The sequence below is a fragment of the Squalius cephalus genome, assembly GCF_949319135.1.
Source record: "Squalius cephalus genome assembly, chromosome: 1".
In the NCBI taxonomy this organism is placed as follows: Eukaryota; Metazoa; Chordata; class Actinopteri; order Cypriniformes; family Leuciscidae; genus Squalius; species Squalius cephalus.
The window spans coordinates 3,109,137-3,128,614 of NC_137122.1; the positions used below are offsets into that span (position 1 = coordinate 3,109,137).

Here is a 19,478-nt window from a genome sequence, read left to right on the forward strand (position 1 = left end):
ATGATGATGATGATGATGACGATGGAGACACTGAAACTGAACACAAGACACAAATCACAGACTCTTCAATCATCATCTGAGTTTAAAGGGAGAATCTGCCCTTTTTAAATTGACCACATAATCATAAACTTACCATGAAGAACATACAGATAAACAAAAGCATCAGGTTCTTGTTTCTGTCCATTCAAATATTGTCTGCATCTGTAAAATCCAGAATCTTCTACTGTAACGTTCTTGATGTTCAGAGAGCAGTCAGACTCCAGACTCAGTCTCTCATGTCTCTCTGTGACTTTATTCTTTATCCCTCCAGTAATCAGTTTAACTGATGGATGTCTGAATGTCCCTGAACGTCTGTCATAGTAGGTCCATGTAGTTGATTTGCAGTCAGAAAGAGCTTTATTACAGGACAGAGAGACATTTTCACCAGAACTGATGAACACATCCACTCCACTGGTTCCTGAAACACAGTATATCTCAGTGATCATTATGATATATATTAATAAATGAAACATAGAACACACCAGCATAAAAAGCAGAAGTTTTAAATCATAGTATTTTTCCTGACTTAAAGCAAACAACACACTCTCCAGAATAAACTATTAGTCTTTATCAGATAGCTGTTCAAATCACTGACACACTCTTAATATGAAGATAATTCTTCATCATCAGATGTTTGAGTGACACTATGTCCAGTATCAGGAATAATACAGTATGATCTGTGTGTATCAATACACAACTCTGAGATCACAACGTGAATGTGTGCAAGAATAAACTGAGCATGTTCAAATGAACTCTTTCCAGACTAATTCCACTAAATGTCTTTAGAGAAAATACAGATTTCTTTACCTGTGAGAAGTGAAGAGAGAATGATCAGTCCCAGCAGACACAGATCACACTTATCAGCCATTTTCTGTTTCTGTCAGTCTTCCTCTTCATTATATATAGTTACAGCTCCTCCTTTAAACAGCATGAGCTCCTCCTGTGGTTATTAACTTCCTCTCATCTGACCAACTCAGTGTTTACATCCGTTGCTATATAGTGACATATATAGACAGATATATATAGAGAGAGAGAGTGAGTGTAGACAGCACACTCATCAGTCTAAACGCTTCCCTCCTAAGCGTCAGGGACTCTGGGCCTAAGATAATGCTGGACCCTGCGCCTCAGAAGCAATCCTGATCATCCAGGAAGGAAGAGGGTAGGGTTAAAGATCGCATTTTTCTAATTTTTTCACCATTGGCTTGCTTATTTGGGGGAATTTAATATTCAACAATAATATTGATCTGCCTGCATTGACAGCATTATATGAGAACTGAACTGAGCTTGGCGATGACATCTCCAAACGGCTACAACAAAAATGAACCATCACTGAACTTACTTAAGCTGGACTGTGACGCTATTTTCTTCTGGAAACAAACTTTGTTGCATTATTTTCCTGTTATCACTATAAATCTGCTTTGAAATAATCTGTATTGTAAAAAGCGCTATAGAAATAAAGGTTAAGTCTCGCCGCGGCCGGACCATCCTCCAAAAGTCTCAAGTGTTCCTCCAAACACCCTGTTTAGTTTCGGCTGTTGGAGTAGATGTTGCAATTGCAAGCTGTGTTCACGTTCACGCACCCTTGCAATTGACCGCTGTTAGGCGTCAGCTCCCTGCCCAAATGCAGCGAACTGTCTCCAGAAATAATTCAGCCCCGGGCCGAGGCGTGGAAAGCCATCCCAGGCGTGTCAGAATGGGTACTGGACACAGTGACACGAGGCTACTCGCTCCAATTTGCTCGCAGACCACCCCGATTTCTGGGGCATAGTCAACACTTCGGTAAGGAGCGACACCCTTATGAGACGGCCGTTCAAGATGATAACTTTGAAACAAATCATCTTTAAAGTACATCCAGGGGATACGACTTTCATATGCATACTTTCAGCAGCTCCATGGCCAATACCCCTGAGGAAAGACCTTCTTCCCGAGAACCTGGACAATCTGTCATCCCCAGCCCGAGCTGTGAGCCCTCCATGTGTGGCCCCTCAACGGGAGCTTACGGACCTCCCAGCGAGAGTCCCAAACTCCATCTCTGAGTCTAGAGCCCAGTCCACGAGACACTTCTATACCCTTAAGCGGTCTATTTTCTTCGACTGGTGCTCAGCCGAGGCAGTATAAGACTCTACTTCATGTAAAGTACCGCTGGTGCTTTCCTTTTTTACAAGAGCTGGTCGCACCCCCTCCACACTCAAAGTCTATATGGCGCACCATAGCTCACGTGGCCTGCCAATCGTTCGGTAGAAGCAACCTGATTGTTCGCTTCCTGAAAGGGGCAAGGAGGCTCAAACTGCCTCGTCCTCTTACCATACCCTCTTGGGACCAATTAACAGTCCTTAGGGCCCTCAAAGGGCCCCTGTCAGCTACTTTCGCTCAAGACCGCAGTCATGCTAGCCTTAGCATCGGTCAAGTGAGTGGGTGATTTGCAAGCGCTCTCCGTCAGCGCTTCCTGCCTTGAGTTTGGGCCTAACAACTCCAAAGTTGTCCTCAAGTCCAGGCACGGCTACGTGCCCAAAGTGCTCTCTACTCCATTCAGAGCACAAGTTATTTCGCTGTTTGCTTCCCCTCGCAGAAGACGAGCGACAACTACACTTATTCTGCCCTGTACAGTATAGGCAGTCGGAGCAGCTCTTCGTATGCTTCGGTGGCCGCACCAAAGGGCTTCCAGTCACGAAGCAGAGATTGTCCTGCTGGATAGTGGACGCTATCATGTTGGCCTACACTTTGGTGGGCCTTCAATGCCCCATCGGAGGTATGGCCTCTTCCTGGGCGTGGTCCAGTGGTGTGTCTATTGGTGACATCTGTGCGGCGGCCGGCTGGTCCTCGCAGTCCACCTTCACCAGATTTTATAGCTAGGATGTCCCCCAAATCCTCTCTGTCTAATTGGATTTGACCTCTGAGTGAGCTCGATCTACCATTTACCTCTCTGGAGGTATCAGGCGCAATTCCTCCCTTACCTCCCTTCTGATCAGGCGCAATTCTGCCCTCTCTTAGCCCTACTGCCCTTAGGGCCCTTAAGGCCGCAGAACATGGCGTTCTGCTTGAACATAGCAAGGCGTGATTGGACTGGTTCCCTGTAGCGTCTAGCGACGAAATACGAGTAAACGTCTCGAAGGGGAACATATCGGTTCTCTGAAATAACGGGAATGAGCGTTGAGTAGACCATACTTGCCGTTCGTCGAATGAAACTGAAATCCTATGGTGAAATTAGCTGCTTATATAGGCAGATGCCCCGCCCCCTTTGGCGGGCTCTGCACTAGGTGCGCCGCTTCACCATATGTTGAAAAGGCTAATTATTATTGTTGGGTTGTGAATCATTGATATTCGTAACTTAGTCCCACCCTCAGAGTTTAACACAACTTATGTTCCGCTTGAAATCTGTGGAGGGCTCACGTGTATTCAAGCCATAGATGAGTGTGTGTAGCTTTGAAAGTAAGATTAATTTCCACATATACGGTCTTAAACATTGTTTGTATCGATATTTGTTGTATTATGTGTTGAAACATTCTGATGTTGAGTATTTTCGTATTTCCGTGAAGCTAATGTTAGTGGTATGACTGTGTGCATTATCTTTGCACGTGTGTTTCCATGGGCGGTGCATAAGTGAAATAATGTCAAGTCAAGCCACCTTCATTTATACAGCGCTTTTAACCATATAAATTGTTTCAAAGCAGCTTTACAGTGATAATAAGAAATTACAGTAACAGAGATTGTTTTGGCAATTGTTTTGACAAGGACCATAGAGGGGCTGATAGTGAACAAGGCCTGTAGGACAAGATGTGTGTACTTTGGGGCTCGATGAATTGTCACACCTTTAGTCCGGTGGGGGGAGTGTAATTATCTGATTGGTCAGTTTGAATATCTCACATCTGGGTTTTAGTCACATGGTCAGGAAAGGATAAAAGAAGATTGAAACTGTTGCTCTATCTCTTTTGATGCTCTGACTCTGTTCTTCTCTGGGTCCCTTTCTTTGGGCTCTCTCTCTTTATCTCTATATTGATCTCTATATTTCTTCACGCCCTGACGAAACTTGCCAATTCACAAAATTAACAGAATGCATAGCTGATATAAAAAATTGGATGACTAGTCATTTCATACTACTTAATTCTGAAAAAAACAGAGATTCTAATTATTGGACAAAAAACGTCCTCACGTAATAACCTAGAAAACCTGTCGCTCAAGTACTGCGGAGCTAAACCATTTAGTGCTTTGTAAGTAATCAGCAATATTTTAAAAACTATACGATGTTTAATAGGGAGCCAGTGCAGTGTTGACAGAACAGGGCTAATATGGTCATACTTCCTGGTTCTGGTAAGACATCGAGCTGCTGCGTTTTGGACCAGCTGTAGTTTGTTTATTAAGCATGCAGGGCAACCACCCAGTAGAGCATTACAATAATCTAGCCTTGAGGTCATGAAGGAATGAACTAATTGTTCTGCATTTGTCATTGAGATCATATGACGTAATTTAGATATATTTTTAGGATGGAAAAATGCGGTTTTACAGATACTAGACACGTGACTTTCAAATGAAAGATTGGTATCACATACTACCACTAAAAACACATACTACCACTAAAAACATTTTTTTACAGATACTAGAAATGAAAGATTGGTATCAAAGAGCACACCCAGGTTCCTAACCGACGACGAAGACTTAACAGAGCAGCCATCAAGTGTTAGACAGTATTCTAGGTTATTACGTGAGGAAGTTTTTTGTCCAATAATTTAAATCTCTGTTTTTTTCAGAATTAAGTAGTATGAAATGACTAGTCATCCAATTTTTTATATCAGCTATGCATTCTGTTAATTTAGTGAATTGGTAAGTTTTGTCAGGGCGTGAAGAAATATAGAGCTGAGTATCATCGGCATAACAGTGAAAACTATTGTCATGCTTCCTAATGATATCTCCCAAGGGTATCATGTACAGAGTGAACAGCAACGGTCCTAGTAGTGAGCCTTGTGGTACGCCATACTGAACTTGTGATCGATGAGACATCTCTTCATTTACTGCTACAAACTGATAATGGTCAGATAAGTATGATTTAAACCATGCTAATTCAATTCCACTAATGCCAACATCATTTTCGAGTCTATTAAAAGAATGTTGTGGTCAATAGTATCAAACGCAGCACTAAGATCAAGTAACACTAATAGAGAGATACAACCACGATCGGATGATAAGAGCAAAACATTTGTGACTCTAATGAGAGCTGTCTCGGTACTATGGTACGATCTAAATCCTGTGAGGATACTGCCTTTTCTGGTATCTTTGACAGAAAAGATAGATTCAAGATCGGCCTGTAATTGACTAATTCTGTAGGATCAAGTTGCTGTTTTTTAACAAGCGATTTAATCATAGCCAGCTTAAAAGTTTTTGGTACGTATCCTAGAGACAAAGATGAATTAATGATATTAAGAAGAGGATCTATGACCTCTGGGAGCATCTCTTTCAGTAGCTTAGTCGGTATAGGGTCTAACATACATGTTGTCGATTTAAATGATTTAACAAGTTTAAAAAATGAAATGCGAAATACCTCTAGTTTTGTTTTCTTCCAGTTGGGCTCCATTTTTCTGGCCTGAGTGTACTCGTTGTACCACGGCATTGGGACTATTTTCTTTAATCTTCTTTAAGTGCAACGGAGCAACTGTGTCTAAAGTGCTGGAAAAAAGAGTGTCAAACTTTTCTGTCACAATATCAAGTTCTTCTAAGCTATCTGGGATGCTGAGATGATGAAATGGATTAGGAAGATTATTAATAAAGCAATCTTTAGTGGCAGAAGTGATAGGTCTAACATATTTATAACACGGAGTCGACTTTGCAGCCTTGGTTAAATTAAGTTTACACGAGACTAGATAATGATCTGAGATGTCATCGCTCTGCTGCAGAATTTCAACGGCATCAACATTTATTCCATGTGATAATATATTAGATCTAGAGTATGATCTTACGACAATGAGTAGGTCCTGACACGTGTTGTCTAACTCCAATAGAGTTCAGAATGTTTTAACCCTTAATCCCAATGCATCTTTTTCATTATCTACATGTATAATAAAATCACCAACAATTAGGGCTTTATCTGCAGCCAGTACTAACTCTGATAGAAAATCAGCAAATTCTTTGATAAAGTCTGTATGGTGCCCTGGTGGCCTGTATACAGTAGCCAGCACAAATCTCAAACGTGATTTATCATTTACACTAGATAGTGTTACATTAAGCACAAACACTTCAAAATTATTTTATTTAAAACTAGACTTTAAAAGATATTACTATAAATTACAGCAACAATTCCCCCTTTGCCTCTCAGACGAGGTTCATGTTTATAACAGTAATCTTGTGGACTCATTTAAAATAATATAATCGTTTGGTTTCGTTAGGTTTCTGTCAAACAGCACATCTAGATTATAGCACATTATGCACAGCACATTATGATTATGTAATCATATCATTAACAATAAGTGCTTCTGAAGTAAGGGATCTAATATTCAGCAACCCACGCTTTATCATTTGTTCATTCGTATTATATCTGTTTTTTATTTGTTGAACATCAATAAAATTTTTACCCTTGAATGGGTTTAGGAGTTTTTTGTATGTCCTAATTCGGGGAACAGACACAGTCTCTATATGATGATATCTAGGTGAAAGAGGCTCTATGTCACAGGTGTCAAACTCAGTTCCTGGAGGGCCACAGCCCTGCAGAGTTTTGTTCCAACCCTGCTTCAACACATACACACCTGCAGTTTTCAAATAAGCCTGAAGGATTTGATTAGCCGATTAGGTGTGTTTAATTAGGGTTGAAGCTAAACTCTGCAGGGCTGTGGCCCTCCAGGAACTGAGTTTGACACCCCTGCTCTATGTTATGGGATTTATCTGACCTTGGTGACGCGAGGCCGCTAGCAGACAGTCGGTTTAGCCAGTCTGTCTGCTTCCTGACCTGAGCCCCAGATTGTCATGGTTGAGTTCTAAGACTATGAGCCATATTACTAGAGAGAAGAGCAGCACCATCCCAGGAGGGATGAATACCATCTCTTTTCAACAGGTCAGGTTTGCCCCAAAAACTTTTCCAATTGTCTATGAATTCTATATTATTAAGCGGACACCACTTAGACAGCCAACCGTTAAGCGAACACAGTCTACTAACTATCTCATCACTCCTGCGAACAGGAAGGGGGCCAGAGCAAATTACAGTCCTTGACATCGTACTTGCAAGTTCACACACCTCTTTAATATTAATTTTGGTGATCTCCGACTGGCGGAGTCGAACATCATTAGTGCCGACGTGAATAATGATCTTAGAGAATTTACGATTAGCATTAGCCAGCACTTTTAAATTTGCTTTGATGTCAGGCGCTCTGGCTCCCGGCAAACATGTGACTATGGTGGTTGGTGTCTCTATTTTCACGTTCCGTGTGATCGAATCGCCAATAACTAGGGCACAATCAACAGAACTCTCAGTGGGTGTTTCACTGAGCGGGGCAAATCGATTTGTTATGGTAATCGGAACGGAAGAGTGGTTTTTAGATCCGCGACTAGAGCGATCCCTCACTGTCACCCATTTGCCCGGCTGCTCAGGCTCTACTTCAGCCGGAACCGACTCATGTAAAGTGTTCAGTATGCTATGCGCATCCAAAACATCTCAAGCACTAGCACTCTTACTATCCTCAATTAAAGTTTGGATGCGTGTTTCTAATTCTGAAATCTTCTCTGTCAACCTAACTGTCTCCTTACATTTATCACATATAAATCCTATATTGCCGACAGAGAAGGCTATACTAAACATGTGACATGAAGTGCAGGTGACAATAACAGGACAAGACATTACTCACCGTGTTTGTTGACTGATTCTTACTCACCTGAGCTTTTTATGAACTCAAAGGCGCGGATGCGCGAGAGAAAAATAAATAAATAAAAATAGCTGAGCGCACGGGTGGCGCGTTAACAGGCTAGCGAATTACTAGCGTTTTGTGCTAGTAGTACTAATGGTGCCTTCACGTGCTATGGTAATTATGGTAAATACCAAATGCCGACGTGGAAAATGCACATGAACACCCCCTCATGTGGTATTTTCCACTGGGCAGCTCGTAGAATATTTTGATGCACGAGTTGCCGAGATGAGATAACCTTTGACCTTTTCAAAATGGCGGAGAGCAACGCAAGAGTCGTGAATACTGTTAGCAGATAGTTTTTGTAGCCTATATACAATGTTATGTCAATAACAATTATAATATAATGCGTTAACACTCAATTTTCAACTTCGCCGCAATTTCCTTGGTTCATATTTAATCATTTTATGTCGTTTTATTATTTTTTTAAATTATTAATTATGTTTTAATAATCAGAATAGCACCACATTTACGTTTTTTTGTTTTGTTTTGTTTTTTTGTAAAGATAAAAAAGATACTCTACTGACACAGACCTTGCGGGTACTACATTACGACAACAGAAGCACTTGAACACAACACACTGGTAAATACCAGCTCACAAGTGGAAAATAACATCTTTTCCATAGCACATGAAGGCAGCATAATAACAGAAGCTAGCGATGTCAGGTTAATCTGAGATGTTGGGTAAAATGTAGTAGTATAAACAACTAGAAATGGTAGTAAATGATGGTTCAAAACAAAGAAATACAAGGCTAAGACGGAGCTTACAGCACCGAAGCAAACAAACACACTCACAGCAGGCAGCGAGGCAGACAGGAGCAATCCTGTAGGAAAATATATCCATAAAATCCATATAAATGTAAATAAATCTGGCTTTTTATATGTAAAAAAACAAACATTTTAATCTAAGCATGATTATGTCACTATAAGTGCTCAGAGTTTTTTCTCTGTTTTCTGAGAAGAAGAAAGTAAAACAATGAACAATCCTCTGTAAGTTTTTGCTATTGTAAATATTGCTGCAGATTGGCTCTAAACTCATCAGTATTTTATTCTAATATTGTCGGCATCTCTATTTCCTCTGGGTGCTTCGAGTCCTTCCTCCCTGCAAAATAAAAGCATTGACTGACCTCTCGTATGTGTTTTTATCATGATTGCAGATTGTTCCAGATCAGATGAGTGTGAATCATCAGATTGTGTGCGGCTCAAAACTCACCAGCTCTTCTTGCACAGATGATCTGAAGAAGAATCACAGTAGGAGCAGCAAACACTGCGATCTCAACAATAATCACAATCACTGCAGGAAACATGAGAGGAAGAAGAGAAACTGTACATGACTGAAGTCAAGGGTATTCAACTATCAACAGTTATTGATGAAGCATTTACAGACTGACTGATAGTTTAATGTTATAAAGCTGTCAGTATAAATGAACGTGTCGTACCTCTGTATAATGATCCAGCAGTCACACTGACTTCAGTTTCTGATGCTGTATCAGCTGGATCTGTGGAATCACGTCTGTTAGTTCAGTTCAACACATAATGCCACATATACACATTATTTATTTAACATCATATGTTCATATCGATCATGACATGCAGTTTGTGTTCCATCATCACAGTTTACAGTGGCAGTAGTTGAGAAGAGACTGTACTGTATTACTGTATTACTGTGTTACTGTATAATTTATTCCTGGTTTATATGAGAGTGAAACACAGTTGAGCTTCTGCAAATAAACCTTCAGCTTGAATGAAGGACATAAGCCTTATAATTCCTAAAACCGACCTCCTACATGGGTCATACTAGGCTTTAATACACTCGTCTGATTTATGCAATATATCATGTATGACCCATGTAGGAGGCCAATATTGGGAATTATAAGGGTTGTTATGCAGTTTATGACTTTGACCACTAATATTTTACAACTCCAAAACGTATGAAGCCATCAGAAAGAGTAGAGCCAATCTGTGGAAGTTTTCACAAATCTGTCAGAAAAGAGTGTTTTACTCACCTGAATACTTGACAGTGTATCTGACTGAGGTCAAGAGTTGATCTCTGCGAGTAAGCCGACATCTCCACTCTCTGTTGTCATCTTCATTCAGGAGTGTTGTAGTCAGAGTGAGGATACAGCGATATGGAGCTGATGATGATAATATCTGATATCTGGAGTCTGTCTTCAGATCAACACCAGTCTGATTCACCCACAACAGCTCAACTCCCCTAGAACTGACCCGATCATTACATGATCATATGAATACAACTGACAGGAGAGAGTCACAGAGCGGCCTGGACTGATCTCAGTCTGTGAGGATGAAGATGATGATGATGATGACGATGATGATGATGATGATGAAGACACTGAAACTGAACACAAGACACAAATCACAGACTCTTCAATCATCATCTGAGTTTAATGGGAGAATCTGCCCTTTTTAAATTGACCACATAATCATAAACTTACCATGAAGAACATGCAGATAAACAAAAGATTCAGGTCCTTGTCGTTCTCCATTCACATATTGACTGCATTTGTATACTCCATAATCTTCTCCTGTGACGTTCTTGATGTTCAGAGAGCAGTCAGACTCCAGACTCAGTCTCTCATGTCTCTCTGTGTCTTTATTCTTTATCCCTCGATCAATCAGTTTAACTATCCTTGAACGTCCGTTAGAGTAGATCCATGTAGTTGATTTGCTGTCAGAAAGAGCTTTATTACAGGACAGAGAGACATTTTCACCAGAACTGATGAACACATGAGTCTCATCCACTCCACTGGTTCCTGAAACACAGTATATCTCAGTGATCATTATGATATATATTAATAAATGAACCATAAAACACACCAGCATAAAAAGCAGAAGTTTTAAATCATAGTATTTTTCCTGACTTAAAGCAAACAACACACTCTCCAGAATAAACTATTAGTCTTTATCAGAGAGCTGTTCAAATCACTGACACACTCTTAATATGAAGATAATTCTTCATCATCAGATGTTTGAGTGACACTATGTCCAGTATCAGGAATAATACAGTATGATCTGTGTGTATCAATACACAACTCTGAGATCACAACGTGAATGTGTGCAAGAATAAACTGAGCATGTTCAAATGAACTCTTTCCAGACTAATTCCACTAAATGTCTTTAGAGAAAATACAGATTTCTTTACCTGTGAGAAGTGAAGAGAGAATGATCAGTCCCAGCAGACACAGATCACACTTATCAGCCATTTTCTGTTTCTGTCAGTCTGCCTCTTCATTATATATAGTTACAGCTCCTCCTTTAAACATCATCAGCTCCTTCTGTGGTTATTAACTTCCTCTCATCTGACCAACCGAGTGTTTAAATCCGTTGCTATATAGTGACATATATATACATAGACTGTGTACTTTAACACTGGGGATTTTGATCTGTGGTCTTTAATGTTCTTGACCCTGAGTGACACTCAACTTTCCTCTTCAAAACCCCCATGTAATGTATTGAGTGAGCGTCGACAGCACCCTCATCAGTCTAAATGCTTCCCTCCTAAGCGTCAGGGACCCTGGGCCTAATGGCGCTTTTCCACTGCATGGTACGGTACGGCTCGGTTCGGTACGGCTCACTTATGGCACATTTCCACTGCATGGTACGGTACGGTACGGCTCGCTTCGGCTCGCTTTAAATGGTACCACCTCTGTTGAGGTTCCAAGCGTACCGTACCGGTACTAAAATGTGACGTGAAAACACTGCAGATCACTGATTGGTCACACAGAATCATCTCTACCAGCGTCATTACACGAGACACTAAACCCGCTAGATTTAAACACAGCTGTCAACATTGAACATTGAAAATAAGGGAGATTTCCCGGAATCCATCCCCAAAATAAGGGATTTTTTTTACGCGATTCTTACCCACAAACTATATAAAAAAAAGCACTAATCATTAACAGTCTAAAGAGTTTATAACTACACAATATATATTAAAGAATGACAGACCAATGGATATGTTTAAACTGCGTTATTTTTGGCAATTAGCATCGTAATTTTCACCTCAGCTTTCAATATTTGATCAGCTTCAGACGAGGCACGGTCACCACGAATGATGATAAAGATGTTGTGTGCCTAGCTGACTCACTCGCGCGCTTGTGTTTCAGTTTTTCCCTCCATGACCAACACTGAAATTACAACGACAAATTTTGCAGATAGTTGCGTGTTCTGAGTTAACACAATCAGAGCGTAAAAATACGGGATATTTTACGGGAAAATACTAAAACGGGGGAAAAGACAGCGGGAAAAGAGCTCAAATACGTGAGAAACCCGGAAAAAACGGGAGGGTTGACAGCTATGGATTTAAATAGCCAGTAGACAGCGGCCAACGCTGTAGCACCTGTTTTAAAAGTATTTGCTTCAAAAAAAACAAAAAAAACAAAAAGAGTTTTCTTTTATGAAAAAAAATTCATAAAAAGAAATGGCTGAATCGTGCGGTCAGTGGACGAGGTCCAGACGTTCCTCTCGTTGGTTGCCGAGGAGTGGATGGGGAAACACGGAATTAAAAATTCGCATTTAATATGATGATGTCATGGTAGTAGAGACGGCAACTATAACGATCAGTCCCACTCACATTGAAGCGGTACTGCAGTGGAAAAGCAAACGAGCTAAAGCGAGCCGAACCGTGCCGTACCGAGTCGAGTCGTACCACGCAGTGGAAAAGCGAAGCGAGCCGAACCGTTCCGCGCCGAGTCGAACCGTACCGAGCCAAACCGAGCCGTACCATGCAGTGGAAAAGCGCCATAAGATAATGCTGGACCCTGCGCCTCAGACGCAATCCTGATCATCCAGGAAGGAAGAGGGGAGGGTTAAAGATTTGGCTTAAAGAAAGGCTGTCGCATTTTTCGCCTTTTTTCACCATTGGCTTGCTTATTTGGGGGAATTTAATTTAAGATTCAACAATAATATTGATCTGCCTGCATTGACACCATTATATGAGAACTGAACTGAGCTTGACGATGACATCACAGTTTTCTCCAAACGGCTATGTATATAAATTAACTAAATTAATAACTTTTTTACAACAAAAATGAACCATCACTGAACTTACTTAAGCTGGACTGTGACGCTATTTTCTTCTGGAAACAAACTTTGTTGCATTATTTTCCTGTTATCACTGTAAAGCTGCTTTGAAATAATATGTATTGTAAAAAGCGCTATATAAATAAAGGTTAAGTCTCGCTGCGGCCAGACCATCTTTCAAAAAGTCTCAAGTGTTCCTCCAAACACCCTGTTCAGTTTCGGCTGTTGGAGTAGATGTTGCAATTGCAAGCTGTGTTCATGTTCACGCACCCATGCAATTGACCGCTGTAAGCACTTTTCCTCTTCCAAATCCCACAGGTGTCAGCTCCCTGCCCAAATGCAGCGAACTCTCTCCAGAAATAATTCAGCCCCGGGCCGAGGCGTGGAAAGCCATCCCAGGCGTGTCAGAATGGGCACTGGACACAGTGACACGAGGCTACTCGCTCCAATTCGCTCGCAGACCACCCCGATTTCTGGGGCATAGTCAACACTTCGGTAAGGAGCGACATGTATGAATCGCACCCTCATGAGATGGCCGTTCAAGATGATAACTTTGAAACAAATCGTCTCTAAAGTACGGCCAGGGGATACGACATATGCATACTTTCAGCAGTCCCATGGCTCAACACCCCTGAGGAAAGACCTTCTTCCGCGAGGAACTCGACAATCTGTCATCCCCAGCCCGAGCTGTGAGCCCTCCATGTGTGGCCCCTCAATGGGAGCTTACGGACCTCCCAGCGAGAGTCCCAAACTCCATCTCTAAGTCTAGAGCCCACTACTATAACCTTAAACGGTCTATTTTCTTCGCCTGGTGCTCAGCCCGAGGCAGTATAAGACTCTACTTCATGTAAAGTAACGCTGGTGCTTTCCTTTTTACAAGAGCTGCTGGACGCGGGTCGCACCCCCTCCACACTCAAAGTCTATATGGCGCACCATAGCTCCCGGTGCCTTCCAATCGTTCGGTAGAAGCAACCTGATTGTTCGCTTCCTGAAAGGGGCAAGGAGGCTCAAACTGCCTCGTCCTCTTACCATACCCTCTTGGGACCGATCAACAGTCCTTAGTGCCCTCAAAGGGCCCCTGTCGGCTACTTTCACTCAAGACCGGAGACATGCTAGCCTTAGCATCAGTCAAGCGAGTGGGTGATTTGCAAGCACTCTCCGTCAGCGCTTCCTGCCTTGAGTTTGGGCCATAGACTGTAAAAAAATATGGACGTAGTGTCCGTGCAGAGCACAAATTATTTTGCTATTTGCTTGCCCTTGCGGACAACGAGCGACTACTACAATCGGAGCAGCTCTTCGTATGCTTCGGTGGCCGCACCAAAGGGCTTCCAGTCACGAAGCAGAGATTCTCCTGCTGGATAGTGGACGCTATCGTGTTGGCCTATGCTTCGGTGGGCCTTCAATGCCCCATCGGAGGTATGGTTTCTTCCTGGGCATGGTCCAGTGGTGTGTCTATTGGTGACATCTGTGCGGCGGCCGGCTGGTCCTCGCAGTCCATCTTCACCAGATTTTATAACTAGGATGTCCCACAAATCCTCTCTGTCTAATTGGATTTGACCTCTGAGTGAGCTCGATCTACCATTTACCTCTCTGGAGGCTCTGACCACAGATCGAGCCTTCTGATCAGGTGCAATTCTGCCCTCTCTTAGCCCTACTGCCCTTAGGGCCCTTGAGGCCACAGAACATGCCGTTCTGCTTGAACATAGCAAGGCGTGATTGGACTGGTTCCCTGTAGTGTCTAGTGACGAAATATGAGTAAACGTCTCGAAGGGGAACATATCGGTTCTCTGAGATAACGGGAACGAGCGTTGCGTAGACCGTGCTTGCCGTTCGTCAAATTAACCTGAAATCCTATGGCGAAATTAGCTGCTTATATAGGCAGATGCCCCGCCCCCTTTGGTGGGCTCTGCACTAGGTGCGCCACTTCACCATATGTTGAAAAGGCTCAGTAAGTTAATTATTGTTGGGTTGTGAATCATTGACATTTTTAACTTAGTCCCACCCCCAGAGTTTAACACAACTTATGTTCCACTTGAAAGCTGTGGAGGGCTTGCGTGTATTCAAGCCATAGATGAGTGTGTGTAACTTTGAAAGTAAGTTTAATTTTCACATATACGGTCTTAAACATTGTTTGTATCGATATTTGTTGTATTATGTGTTGAAACGTTCTGATGTTGAGTATATTCGTATTTCCGTGAAGCTAATGTTAGCGGTATGACTGTGTGCATTATCTTTGCACGTGTGTTTCCATGCGCGCTGCATAAGTGAAATAATGTCAAGTCAAGCCACCTTCATTTACACAGCGCTTTTAACAATATAAATTGTTTCAAAGCAGCTTTACAGAGATAATAGGAAATTACAGTAACAGAGATTGTTTTGGCTATTGTAACTGCGCTAATTTCCGTCGTTGGTATAAGTGGCAGTGGGTGGAATAGACAAGAAATGTGCAGTTTTCTACCATCTTGCTAATAACGTTTCTTTAGTCATTCGGCAGTCATGCAGCTTGAACCACTGCAGGAATCCACCCTTACAAGCTCTATAATAAAGTTATTGTCCAGCTAAAGTTAGTTTTGATCGATTCACTTCCGTTGCAAAGATCATTAGTTATTAACTTACCACTAGTTATTAGCTTACACAACATCGTTCTAACAAAAAACACTCAAAGCGATCCGGCCCGGTCATCCGCTCAAAACAGTGCCTGGTGGCTCGAGAACGCAAACCCTGAAATAGGTTCAAGGTGTAAGCCTTGAAAAATTTTGGGAAAAAATAGGTTATCTCTGCGCAAACCTGCGAAAATGCAGATGGCGTGCACATGCGCCTCACGTGTTTAGCCCATAGGTATGCGGGTTTGAATATATATGTGCGCAGGCATGTAGTCCTTCTTAACAAACCAACCCTCAACAAATTACTTGTCTGGCCTTAAAAATGTATAATACAGATTTATTTATCGCTTCCACGTAGCCACGTAAACTAGAATTATCCCGACAACGTTTTATCTGTAGAGAGGTAAAGGGAGGTGGGGAGGCCTTCACAGGGGAGAGACTAGTTGACATTTCAGGACTGCGTTGTCTGTGTGTGTGTGAGAGAGAGAGAGTGTGTCCAGGCACAAGTCCTTCATCAGATCTGGATACGATCTGGATATGGCCTGGATTCGACGGACTGCGGTAAACCTTGGGATAAACAGTGAGACTAATATTACCGTATACGCCATTCTTCTTATGATGTAATGAGTACATCAGGATTTATCCAAAGTGTTCCCGGTTCCGGCTGACCTAATCTATGCAGCCTAACATTGAATTATAAAAGTCTATAATGTGTTATGTGTATGCTAGGTCAAAGAGATGTGTTTTTAGTCTAGCTTTGAACTGACAGAGTGTGTCTGCTTCCCGGACAATGTTAGGAAGACTGTTCCAAAGTTTTGGTGCTAAATAGGAGAAGGATCTACCGCCAGCAGTTGATTTTGATATTCTAGGTATTATCAACTGGCCCGAATTTTGAGATCGCAACAGATGTGAAGGACTATAATGCGTTAAGAGCTCGCTCAAGCACCGCAGAGCTAAACCATTTAGTGCTTTGTAAGTAATCAGAAATATTAAAAAAATTATATGATGTTTAATAGGGAGCCAGTGCAGTTTTGACAGAACCGGGCTAATATGGTCATACTTCCTGGTTCTGGTAAGAACTCGAGCTGCTGTGTTTTGAACCAGCTGTAGTTTGTTTATTAAGCGTGCAGGGCAACCACCCAGTAGAGCATTACAATAATCTAGCCTTGATGTCCTGAACGCATGAACTAACTGTTCCGCATTTATCATTGAGAGCATATGACGTAATTTATATATATTTTTAAGATGGAAAAATGCGGTTTTACAGATACTAGACACGTGTCTTTCAAGTGAAAGATTGGTATCAAAGAGCACACCCAGGTTCCTAACTGACTACGAAGACTTGACAGAGCAGCCATCAAGTGTTAGACAGTATTCTAGGTTATTACGTGAGGAAGTTTTTTGTCCAATAATTAGAATCTCTGTTTTTTCAGACTTAAGTAGTAGGAAATGACTAGTCATCCAATTTTTTATATGAGCTATGCATTCTGTTAATTTTTTGAATTTGTAAGTTTTGTCAGGGCGTGAAGAAATATAGAGCTGAGTATCATCAGCATAACAGTGAAAACTAATGCAATGCTTCCTAATGATATTTCCTAAGGGTAGCATGTACAGAGTGAACAGCAACGGCCCTAGTACTGAGCCTTGTGGTACGCCATACTGAACTTGTGATCGATAAGATATCTCTTCATTTACTGCTATAAACTGATAACGGTCAGATAATGTCAAACTCATTTTCACTGAGGGCCACTTCAACATTATGGCTGCCCTCAAAGGGCCGGTTGTAACTGTAAGACTGTAAAATGTTACTACTCAACATATTGTTAAAAAATTGTCTCTTTATTTGATTATTACTTATTTAAGTTACAAATACTATATGCATGCATTTGCAGGGGCGTTTCTAGGTTTTAAAAACATCAGGGGCTGAGCCCGAAACATCAGGGGAGGGTAAATTTGGATTTCTCTGCCCTACATTTTTGGATTTTAAGGTGTTTGAATGGCAAAAAAATTGGATAACAATAGCTTTAAAAGCATGTCAGTGGGCAGTTGCATAAATTATTTGTCAAGCAGATAACAGATTCTTAAACATTAGAATCCGTTTAAATGTCGCAATGAATGATCCACACTACAAAATGGAAATGCAGAATGTTTCTGCTTATTGTTGACAATACACAATCACATATTCCAAACAGGAATGGCCTTAAATGAGAAATCTTTCAAGGATTATTTTGCATAGATGTTACATTTCAATCAAACAGCAGTGCAATCTTTATGTGTCCAGAGGCAAATGAGCAATTTATATTAGCATTAAAGATTGGTTTCAGCAACTTGGTTTTCACGAGTTAATCAATGTTTTTGGCACTAATCAGTTCAATTAAAGTTCATTTGTTCACTCATAAAGACACTCACTTGTCGCTACCTACTGGCTTAATGATGCAAGTCAAACAGTGAAAAGGTTGATACTGGTGCCTATATTAAAATAATATTAAATATCAATATATTATTCTTCATTCAGTTCTATGCAGCAGAATCAGATTTAACAGATATAGTTTTTGACCAATTGTCAAAATAAAGTATAGTCCTACAAAGCTATTATTATCAGAGCATGTGAGCAGATAGCAGGGAGAGGACCAGTTAATGAGAGTATTGCCCAGCACGGCTATACACACCATGTTAGAGCACAGTAGTGCTATTGCAAACAGAAACGAGTCTAGAGAAATTTCATGTCGGCATGTTTTTTAGCGGACTTTGCCTTTTGAGTGTGAGCGACTGAGCAGAGCACGCAACACACACACACGGAGGTTGCAGCGGAACATTGAGCAGAACGCGCTGCGAACACGGAGCAGAGAGCACACCGCAGACACACAGTGGAACACGCTTCGAAGTTGTGCATATTCGGAAGCGGAGCCGCTCGCAAAGTCAAAAACCATGCTGAGCCAGAGTGAAACCAGATCGCCGAACACGGAGGGGCGGGGCGGCGCCCAAAAAACCTAAAATACAATTTTCGGCCGAACATTTTTGGTAGCCTAAATCTGGTGCATCCCTAATTTGAAGACAATCATATGCTCTTGCGGGCCTTGAGTTTGACACGTGATTTAAACCATGCTAATGCAATTCCACTAATGCCAACATAATTTCCGAGTCTATTAATAGAATGTTGTGGTCAACACTAATAGAGAGATACAACCAGGATCGGATGATAGGAGCAAATCATTTGTGACTCTAATGAGAGCTGTCTCGGTACTATGGTACGGTCTAAATCCTGACTGGAAATCCTTGCAGATATCATTTCTTTCAAGAAAGGAACATAGTTAGGATACTGCCTTTTCTAATATCTTTGACAGAAAAGATAGATTCGAGGCCTATAATTGACTATTTTTCTAGGATCAAGTTGCGTTTTTTTAACAAACGGTTTAATCATAGCCAGCCTAAATGTTTTTGATACGTATCCTAATGACAAAGATGAATTAATGATATTAAGTAGAGGATCTATGACCTCTGGAAGCATCTCTTTCAGTAGCTTAGTCGGTATAGGGTCTAGCAGATCTAGCAGCTTTTAAGGCCTCTCTTTATGCAATCGAACTCTTTCCATGAAATGCGAAATACCTCTAGTTTAGTTTTCTTCCAGTTGCGCTCCATTTTTCTGGCTGCTCTCTTAAGGGCCAGAGTGTGCTCGTTGTACCACGGCGTTGGACTATTTTCTTTAATCTTTTAGCGCCACGGAGCAACTGTGTCTAAAGTGCAGGAAAAGAGAGAGTTAAAAGTTTGTCGCAGTATCAAGTTCTTCTAAGCTATCTGGGATGCTGAAATGATGAAACTTATCAGGAAGATTATTAATAAAGCAATCTTTAGTGGCAGAAGTGATAGGTCTAACATATTTGTAACACGGAGTCGGCTTTGCAGCCTTGGCTAA

General features: G+C 41.4%; 1 long non-coding RNA gene across 1 annotated transcript in view; it reads left to right on the forward strand.

Moving 5' to 3' along the window:
• The first annotated feature begins 6,606 nt into the window (after window positions 1–6,606).
• LOC307156695 overlaps window positions 6,607–19,478 on the forward strand; it is a 343,191-nt gene continuing 330,319 nt past the window's right edge. Inside the window, exon 1 of the long non-coding RNA XR_013820776.1 lies at window positions 6,607–6,674. This is a non-coding gene — a long non-coding RNA (uncharacterized lncRNA). The remainder of the gene's footprint in view (window positions 6,675–19,478) is intronic.